The sequence below is a fragment of the Ictidomys tridecemlineatus genome, unplaced genomic scaffold, assembly GCF_052094955.1.
Source record: "Ictidomys tridecemlineatus isolate mIctTri1 unplaced genomic scaffold, mIctTri1.hap1 Scaffold_693, whole genome shotgun sequence".
Taxonomy (NCBI): domain Eukaryota; kingdom Metazoa; phylum Chordata; class Mammalia; order Rodentia; family Sciuridae; genus Ictidomys; species Ictidomys tridecemlineatus.
In genome coordinates this window covers 109431-120389 of record NW_027524919.1, presented here as the reverse complement: position 1 = coordinate 120389, position 10959 = coordinate 109431, and the positions used below count along the sequence as shown (strand labels likewise).

The 10959-nt window shown below is 32.8% G+C and overlaps 1 long non-coding RNA gene across 2 annotated transcripts in view; it reads right to left on the bottom strand.

Moving 5' to 3' along the window:
* Positions 1 to 805: 805 nt before the first annotated feature.
* Positions 806 to 10959, bottom strand: part of LOC144374433 (uncharacterized) — a 66299-nt gene continuing 56145 nt past the window's right edge. The window contains exons 3-4 of one of the 2 annotated variants that reach the window (XR_013433831.1): positions 4046 to 7935; positions 806 to 1929 (exon numbers count right to left, since the gene is read on the bottom strand). This is a non-coding gene — a long non-coding RNA (uncharacterized LOC144374433). Of the gene's footprint in view, positions 7936 to 10959 lie in introns of both variants that reach the window. The other variant, XR_013433832.1, reaches the window with a different exon arrangement.

Here is a 10959-nt window from a genome sequence, read left to right as displayed (position 1 = left end):
TTTAACTAATGTGCCTTCTTTCCTTTGTTATTTTTTCTATTGGTTATTAATTCTCTTATAAGACTTCTTTATTGGTTAATAGAATAAACAGTTACATAGATATTATTATTAATTTTTCAGATACCTTTCAATGTAAGATGCTTTGATGTCTACATAGGCCAATATATCAGTCTATGTATATGTATATTTCCTCTGCATTATCTCTCACTGACTTATAGTTAGTCTTTTGCCATTCTGCCACAAAAAGGTCATCTGTATTTTCTTTGTTTTCTTATTTTAAATATTTTATATTACCATTTAAATTTATCTCGTGTCAATTTTAAATTATGATATAAGATGAAGGGCTGATGAGAATTTATTTCTCAAACAGTTAATTGGTACACCCATTTGAAGAATAATGGATGAATGATCTTTATTGTTTATTTTACTCTTATGAGGATACATGTGTCTTCTATAGAAATCTCTTCTGTTCTACTGTCCCATCCACTGATTCCTGGGCTACTAAACATTTTTAAATAATGTGGAATTTTTTTTATTAGGCAACATGACAAATCTTTCATTATTATTCTTTTTTTAGTTTTTCTACATTTTCTTTATATCCAAAAAAAAACTTGAGAGAAAAAGCCAAACACCAAAGAAAATGGACAAAAACATGACTAAGGATTTCCCTCCAAATAAGACACAAACATGAAAAATACTTATATTCATTAGGAAAATGAGAAGTAACAATTAAAACAACATGATAGGACATAGTAGCCATCATATAACAAAATTTGGAAACCAAATAATACCAAGTATTGGTCAGGATACGGAGAAACAAAGATCATCTTATGCTGCTGATGTGAGTGTAAATTCACTTGGCTACTTTGGAGAACAATTTGGTGATGTCTGATACAATGGAAGTTAATATATGCCATCAATTCCACTTATGGATATATACCCTAGAAAATTTCTCACAGAACACATGCAAAAGAAATCCATGATGTTTGCTAAAGCAACTTTTTTAATTGGGAGAAACTAGAAACAGCAAAAATATCCATTGACAGGAATGAATAATTGAACAAATAAATGTGATGTAAAGCTACATAGGAGTTAAGAATGAATGAAGGTTTTATTTATCTACATTAATAGAACCAAAACTTAATTACAGAGGGAAAAAAAGTAGAATGGGATATTATAACATTACTTATGTAAATTAAATAGTAAAAAATATATATATCATTCATGGTTACTTATCTCACTTTCTATATAATGCATATATATATAAACTAAGTATATTTGTTAAAATAATTGATGCATATTAACATAGAAAATATAATTTATAATAGGGAAATTTGTAGAATAAAATATATCAATACCAAGATTATGGTTCCATTTGTGATACATTGAAATAGTGACAGATACTTCAACTTCTTTCCAATTTTATATCAATTATACTAATACATGTCAATTCTGGATATATATTATATCCTTTTTTAAAACTTTCCAGTATGTATGAAAGTTCTAAGACAAAGATATTTAAAGTCAATAATTCAGACAGAGTTATTGAAATTTCAAATCCAAAAAAATGTGACTAATGCACCTCTCTGAGTTAATTCAATGTTATACAGCAATTTTCTGATACAATTACTTAAATAATTAATTAATTAGGGAACAGATAGATATCTGAACAGATCAATATTTTTAAAAATTCTGACAGGTTACCTGGTTGTGAATATTCCAGGATACATGCAAAAGTGCTACAAATTAGAGCTGTCCACTGTTTTTGAGTTTCCTCAGTTTTGGCCATTGAAAGTGTCACAATAATTTTAATGTCTTGAAAAGCTGCACTGATGGGTAGAGGAACCTGATTGTCTGCAGACTTTATTGCTTTATCTTTTAATATTCTTGTAATTAAGAACAGAATTGTGGGCAGGATTGTCATACATCCTAAAATAAAAACAAAGCAGATTACCTCATAATTACTCAATGCCACTGTAGAAGTTTCCATTCCTTATTTTTTTACAATTAATTATGTTTGTCTTTTTTCCCTCTTCTTTTAGACAGGGTCTCACTGCATTTCTCTGGCTGTCCCCATATCCCTAGGCTAAAGTTATCCTTCTGCCTCAGGCTTTGGAGTAGCTGGGACTAGAGTGCATGCCACCATGCCTGGCTGACTATGGTTTCATATTATTTATTTTCTTTGTTTTTATATAAAAATTGCTACATTACTTTTACTATAATTCAATGTTTGAAAAAGAACATAAGAAATTACCATGTTATTTTAGAGAAGAGAGAACTGATATTTCTTTTTTCCAACCCAGCCATTTTATTACTGCTAATATTTCACCTATTTAGTAGTCCTGCCCTTCATAATGAAAATGAGAAAGGAAGATAGAAAAACAGAAGGAGAATACTACCATATACTTTGAGAACCATCTAAGTTACCTGGTGAAACTTATTAGTAATTCTAAAACATATAATTAACCTTCAGTGTACCAAAGCCAGCCTAATCAAGCCAGGAAAATGAGAAGACTACTGAGGTAAGCAAAGAAGAAATTATAGGATCCCAGAATTTGTGGGTAAAAATTCAACCATAGTGGTGGGGGTGGGGGGCCTGGGGTTGTGGCTCAGTGGTTGAGCATGTGTGAGGTGCTGGGTTTCATCCTCAGCAGCACATAAAAATAAATGAAATAAAGGTATTGTGTCCAACTACAACCCAAAAAAAATAACAACCATCCACTTAACAAAAGAATCCCTTCACTATTCTTATAGGCAGCTTCCTACAAAACTCCAAGGAGAGAAAGTCATTCTTTTTACACATGTAGGGTAACTGTAAGAATAAAAAAATTGTCCCTTGGTTATACTGAAATTTACCAGTATGTTTACTAATAATTAGTTTTACTTTCTAGCAAAACAAGGAAAGTTTGCTTCCATACAACAGTTTTTCAATATCTATTATATTTACTAGTCATGATTTCTTTAGATACTCCTTAGAGTTGGCTATCACTCTCCTCTGAAATTCTTTAGCTTTTCAATGTTGCTCATGAATGTCAACCAGATTAGAAAATAATGAGCTTTGTAATTCTACCTTACTATCTTCCCCAGTCTGCAGTTCTGTCTTGTTTGAAACATATCTGAAAAGACAGCTTAGGTCTTTCATGTTTTGAATCTTTAATCTTTATAGGATCTTAAAAGTACATAAATCTTTTTAAAAGACTAACTTCTCATTCCACAATTGAGATTTAAGAGAAAAATAAATTATAAGTGTTTAAAATTTAAGGCAAGATCACTTTCACTACTGCATATAATGCATTTTGAAATACTGATCAATACTGTACCAGCAGGTGAACAAAGGGACGGTAAATCATAGAGAATGGTGACTGTGGCTGCCACCAGACAAGCACTTTCTTCTGACAGCTGGGATTTAGTGGCTATGTGACTTGGAGAGTCTGACATCAGATGTGGCATATGCCGAACTAAAATGAACATCAATAGCTCCATAGTTGCAAACACAAGAGATTTTCCAGGAATGAGGCCACCACTGTCACCTCCTTCTCCTAATACTGGACAGGACTTTTTTCCATGTCATCTTCATATTAGATAAAAAATAATTTTAGTAAAATTTTCAGCAGAAAATTGAAAATGGCATATAAAATATCACAATAAATACCTTTAAGAAATTCCTTCAAAAGGATTTACAAGTAAATGCCTAAATAATGCTACATGTCTTTCTTAGTATAATTCTCTGTCTTACTAGAATTTTGTGTATTAACTTCTCTAAACAGATGGATAGTTATTTTTTACTTAGAAAATTTTAGGTAATTATTTCCTAATAAAAATAACACATACGCTAGGTTGAACTATGTGAAGTTGACATTTTTGGAGGGGAAAAATGATCAGCTATCAGCAATTTCATTTGGTCCTTTCTAATGAAAACAAACTCAGTTTCAAATTTTCTAAATGTATGATCATTTTCTAAATTATAAACCTCCTGGCATTACTACTTCAAAAATTAGAGTGTAAATAAGGTTTACTTTAAGTTAGTGTGATTTACAGTGCTTACTTAGAGTATTTCTTTTTTCCTGCAAATAATCCTGAGCAGCTCTTACTATCTGTTTTACAACTCCAGTAACCAACAGCTGGATGGATGGTGGGTTCCAGGTCAAAAGGAGATGATGCAAAACACTCAGCAACTCAACACCAATCAGCTATTATAAATTGAATCAAATAAGTTGAATTAATTTTAATTTTAAAGAATAAATGTATATTATTAAAAACTGAGAAAACATACATATGAAAACTAAGTATTTTACAATTAATATCAACATAGAGGACTGTGAAACAAGTAAGAATATTAACAATCCTGGGAAATGGTCACATTTCATTCTAACAGATTTTTAAGCAACAGATGTCTTGAATATTTAAGTTGAATCATTCTCCCACAGGTTAAAAAAATACTTGAGTTAAACATTACTTTTAGAGTTTAGTGCCCTTAAACCAAATCTAAGCTGAGTACTTGAGAGTTGTGTGCCACAGACAACAGGGATTTTTAGAGAGTCCCTCCTCTATTCACCTCAGCAAGGATTACAAACTTTCAGCTTTCACAGGTAATCTGCCAAATGAGTCTGCCTTAAATTTCAAAGTCAGAGAAAGCTCAATAGCAAATAAAGTACCTTTACCTCTTCCCTTAATGTTTCCACTTTATCTAATGCCCAGCTTCTTTCCCAAGTTGATTCATCTTTCTTCATGTGATCCCACCGTTCCCATCCTAGTTGACTTCCCAGGGATTCTTTAAGGATTTCAATCATATCTCATATGTCTTCAACCTCCCTGTCTAGTTAGACTATTCTCCTCAATATAAAGAAAATGTTCAATTCTTTCTTATCCAAAGCTCCCAAAGTCTCTCAGACCCTTTTATCTACCCACATGCCTCCTCTGTCTTGCTCCTTCCTTTCCCAGCCTAGATGTTTCTACTTCATTTACTTTCTCATTCACCCCCCTGATCTTCTACAATCTAGCTTTTACCAACCCAAGAAAATCCTCTGCAGAAGGTCTCTAATAACCTCCTCTGGACCCTTTTCTTTCCTCATTTATGTACTGTTTCTTTAGATGATATAATCTGCATTCTTTTTTTCTTTTGGTACTGGGGATTGAACCCAGGGGTGCTTAACCACTGAACCACATCCCCAGCCTCCTTTTTTTGTTTTGTTTTGTTTTCACTTTGAGACAGGGTCTTACTAAGATGTGTAGGGCCTCACTTAATTTCTGAGGCTTGGTTTGAACTTGTGATCCTCCTACCTCAGCCTTCAGAGTCACTGGGATTACAGGCATTAGCCACCACTCCTGGCCTTATCTGCCTTTCTTGACATTTCTCCCTTATCTTTGATAAACTGTTTCTGTTTTGGGTTTTCTCTTACCACGCTAGAGATCTCCAATGCTGATTTATTTCCTTCCTCTCAACCCTTAAATGGTATTTATCCTCAAGGCTTCAATCTTGATCCTCTTTTCTTCCTCCTTTAATCAGTTTTCCTAGACTAGTATATTATTTCTCTGAAATTATAAAGAGTCACTTAATTGGTCTCCTGCCTCCGTTCTTGTCTCACAAACAACCTTCTACAAGATTGATAGCATGTTCCTTCTGAAAAAAAATCATTCATGTCATTCCTTTATTTAAATATTGTTAATTACTTCCCATCAATTTCAGGATACAGTCAAAATTCTCTTATATGCTAAAAAGAAATCTTCATGATTTGGTTTTTGCCCTGTTGTCCAGCCTCATCTAATAACCTCTACATTTTGCATTCACAGAAACCACACTAAATGACTACAGTGTCCCTGAACTTCTCCTGTTTTCTCATGCTTCCTTAGTTTTTATATTTGCTACTTTATTCTTAGAGGAAAACCCAATTCTTTACTTTGGCCTCAATAATTCCTCAGTAACTGAACGGATAAAGAAAATTCAATGTGGTATATATACACAATGGAATATTATTCAGCCACAAAGAAGAATGAAATTATTGCATTTGCTGAAAAAATGGATGGAACTGGAGAATATCATGCTAAGTGAAATAAGCCAGTCCCAAAGTCCTAAAGGCCAAATGTTCTCCCTGATATGTGGATGGTAATCCACTACAAGGGAGTGTATGGAGAGGAAGAACAGAAGTTCATTTGATTAGACAAAGGGAAAGGAGTGGGGATGGGAATAGGAAAGACAGTGAAAGTTATAAATTGGACATAACTTTCCTAGGTTCATAAATTAATACATGACCAGTATAATTCTACATCATGTAAAACCAAAAGAATGATATCCTAATTAGAATAATATTCCATGTATGTATAATATGTCATGTATGTCTAAAAATAACAACTAATAAATAAATAAGTATAATTCCTCTGTAAGATATGATTCAACTATTGTCTTTCCTGAGGAGATATCCTTCTCAGGACAGTTCCTATTCTAAGAACACCTTATATGTATGAACAAAGTACATATTACATGATAGTTATCACTTAATTTAGAGGCTGTAACATTATGTTTGATTATCTATAGTTTCAAACTGTGTCTGAGGCAGAACAGAAAAAGAGTGACAGCAGCTAGGTGAATAAATACAACATGAATCAGTGCACTCTGACAATGTTGAAATTATAGGACCCAATTTTTTTTTAAAAAGTCCATTTTTCCCACAGTATAGCAATACTTGAATAAAATATCATTAAATCCAAAAAATAGCTAGCTGTGTAATATACTATATTATAACCCAAATGCTCGAATTTAAATATAGTAGTCACTCTTCTTTCATAGATCAAATCTTATAGGTTTAACTATCTGAAAACGATTCTAATATTAATTGTAGTAACTTGTAGTTCAAATTGAAGCACAAATTGAGGCCACAGGGTTGGGGTTCAAACAAGAGTTAATCAGTTATTGAATCCTATACTCACACAGCATATGTTATGTTTTAGTTTTAGATAGAATAAAATGCAAAACTAATTTTGACATAAAAAATTGGTATCAGGTTGGTATTTTATCTTTTTGTGTTTTATAGGAAACTATCCAAGTGACACCATATTGTAGTGGTGATGTCAAGAGATGAACTTTATTATAAAGATATAGAATTTCTAGTTACAAGGAATAACAAATCCAGTGGCAGCTTGGTTTTGTAATATGAATTAAGTTCCCTAGATGTTACACACTGAAATTAGAAAAGGTGGTTCTTTAAATTGTGAATGAGCTATTGGCCACCTCCCAGATTTCATTAAATGAGAGAGAAAACTTTATCTAACATTCAAAAGTGGCATAATTTGGGGCAGGAGTTGTGTTTCAGTGGTACAATTCTTGCCTGGCATGTGTGAGGCCCTGGGTTCATTCCTCAGCACCACACATAAATAAATAAAATAAAAGATCCACTTACAACTAAAAAAATATATTTTTTAAAGTGGCATAATTTACTTAATGGCCTTGTAAGTTACTTTAGCCTTTTACTACTTCAATTATTTCCTAACTCTCAAGTTATTCCTTAAAGTTTTAGTTTTATTTGATTGATGATAAACAAAACAAAGAAGGTATAATGATATCTATAGTCTACTGCTTCCTGGTCATCCAAGATTAAGTACAGAGAAATCTTGAATACTTATTATATATTGTCTTTCACTAATTTAATATATACTACTGTTATTAATTAATACAATATATATTTACTATCTGATAACATTATACTAATATAAATATAATTAAAACAAAGTATATAAATAGTTATTCATTTTAGAAATACACTGTACTTGATCTTCTGTGATATGGAACCCTTCATTTTAGAAATACACTGTACCTGATCTTCTGCAATATGGATCCGGGCACAAGGAGAATCAGCAAGGTGTGCAAGGCCTGTAGACATGTAGTAACATGCTCCACAGGCTTCTCAGGTCTTGGGGAACAAAGAAACTGTATACTCACATCTGAAATACACAGAATAGAAATTGATAGAAGACACTTTATGTTGTATTGGCATCACGTTTTTCCTCTATTTTTCATATAGATTACTTTAACCTACATTTATTTGTTAAAGTATAGTTCAAAATGGTTTCTAAGCTAAGCATTCAAACTGAACATACAGTTGTAGCATTGCATTGATTAATATTCAAACTAACATTTCTATTTCTGGGACCTTTTAAAATTACAGTATAGTAAAAGTAACTTTATGAACATTATAACATTACACTTTTCATTTAATAGTTGCCAAGAAATTTTATATGCAAACCAAGTTTTCTTTTTTTTTCTTTTTTTTAATTTGTTGTTCAAAACCTTACAAAGCTCTTGACATATCATACTTCGAACAATAGTTTCAAGTGAGTTATGAACTCCCATTTTTACCCCAAATACAGATTGCAGAATCACATAGGTTACACATTCACATTTTTACATAATGCCATACTAGTGACTGATGTATTCTGCTACCTTTCCTATCCTCTACTATCCCCCTCCCCCCATCTTCTCTTTCTATCCCATCTACTGTAATTCATTTCTCTCCTTATTTTTTCTTCCAATTCCCCTCACAATCTCTTTTATGTAGTTTTAGAGGCCCAATAAATGTCATGGGTAAAAAGTGCTATTTATGTGTATGAGGTTAAGGTTTTGGAAATATTTCACATTTTTATTTATTGAATCTACTGATAAATTCTACAATTATACCTTTCAAATTGTGGTCCTTTTCTATCCCCAGAAAATAAGAAATCACTAAAATCTTCATTAGAATGTATAATTTTTTAAGAGAGAGAGAGAGAGAGAGAGAGAGAGAGAGAGAATTTTTTAATATTTATTTTTTAGTTATTGGTGGACACAACATCGTTGTTTGTATGTGGTGCTGAGGATCCAACCTGGGCCTCACACACGCCAGACGAGCGCGCTACCGCTTGAGCCACATCCCCAGCCCAATAAATTTTTAAACACTAAAACATCATGTAGAAAGTAATTGTAAATTAGAATTCTTTAAATTTTTAAACTTTTTTTCTTTATGGGATGATGATTTGTTAAGTGCCAAGTATAAAGATAATCTGTTGTAGAATTTAAAAAATTAAGTTTTTTTTCTTGCAAATTATTTAGTATTGCTCTGTGAGTGAACATGACATCTACAATTTTTAAAGAGTAGTTTTAAATAATTTTTAGGTAAAAATTCAGCTAATTTATAAGATGAACTAAAAATCTTTTTATGATTCTTTCTTTGAATTGTGCTGTACAAAAGTTTCCCAAAGCATTAAAGTGAAAACTTGAATTTTCAAAAGTGATACATCTTGAAATATATTAATATGACACTCTACCTAAAATCAGATGTATTTGGTCTTTGTTAATTTCTGGCAAAGATTTAGCAGTGGCCATTGCTCCTGATGCCTGGTTTAAACTGATGGGTGCAGAACGTTTTTGTAAACCAGACACTGCTGCTTCTGTGAATTCTGCACACGTAAACCCTTATCTATTTAACCAAAGTGCCACCGCATGAAGAATTGGGGCCCAGGGATTCTGATAATGAAGTCTAGCTGTATCAATAGTCTCAGGAGTATAAAAAGCTCTACCTGTAAAACAATCAAATCAATTAAAAATATCACTTTCTATTACAAGTGTTCACTCATTTATAAATAACTAAACTTAAAAAACTACTTTTTTAAATTTTATTTTTTTAGTTTTAGATGGATAAAATATCTTTTTTAACCCAAAAGAGTCATCTGGCCAAAGAATTTCTCCTCTCCCAACTAACCACTCTCTATAGCAACTTTCCTAAAACATAATTTTAAAGATTCTCTTTTGCCCAGTGCCTGCCTCTCCCTCACTAATACCTGCTTTCCACCTTTTCCTGTCCCGGGCTGGCGCCATTCAGTAGCCATACCTTTTCCTATCCTGTCTTCATAGGATCCACCTCCTCACAGTCACCTCTCTTTCTACCATAACCAGGGAATGTGTTTTTTCTGTTTTTCTACTCTTTTTCTCCACCTTCTCCCACTACCAACACTGGGGATTTTCTCATCTCTCTTTGCCATAACAATGAATTCAGAAACAAAAACCACTGATACTAACTAACACTAACTAACAAAAATGTTTTGTTTCCTAACAGTTGGAAAATGTCACAGTGGCATAAACAGTAGAAATATGAAACTCCCGCTGGTATTGAATGGAAGGAGATGTCCATTATCTAACACAAACATTATCCCTCACTTTTGCAGAGGGATCCTGTGACTTTGGGTGGGATGTCTCCTACACTTTGATCTTTCCTTCATTGAGAAATGGATGCTTCAAATTAGTTTTTCCTTTGGGTAATGATGACACTGATTTGAAAAAAAATACAATAAAACGTCAGATTTCAAATACATGAGAATGAAATCTTTGGTGTTCCTCATCTGTAAGACAAGAGGCTGACACTGTAGATGTCTCCGAAGAACATAATCCAGCCAGGGTTTCTAAGAGCACTTCCTACTCAATTGGGTTCCCATGAGGCTGGACTCCTGCTCATTCAAGGAAGACCAACAAATGCTTACTGAATTAATGGAGCAACCAATCATGTTCTTTCAAATCACCAGGATTTCCTGACACTCTGGATTTTATGAGTACAGAATGAAGTGTGGAATACTTAATAAATAAGGAACAGTAAACTTGAGCCCCAGAGGTAATAAATGGATTTCAAAAGTCTTTAGAAGGACTCTAAAAAATATTATGTGCTGATCTGAGATCTTCAGTGGCTCCTGAAAGTGACTGTATTTGTGCAATTAAAATGATATATCAAGAATAAGGAGTGGATGCAGAACAGCATGAAAAAAAGGACAGGTAAAGAGAACAGCAGAATATGCTGCTGCTATTCTGTCCTTGCTGATGGCAGCAGCAGAAAATAAAGAACTGCAAGATACTTAACTGCAATTGATAGGTCTCACAAGGGTTATTGCACATGCTGAAAACAACCATGTGGCTAAAATTATAAATAGACAAAAAAAATATTT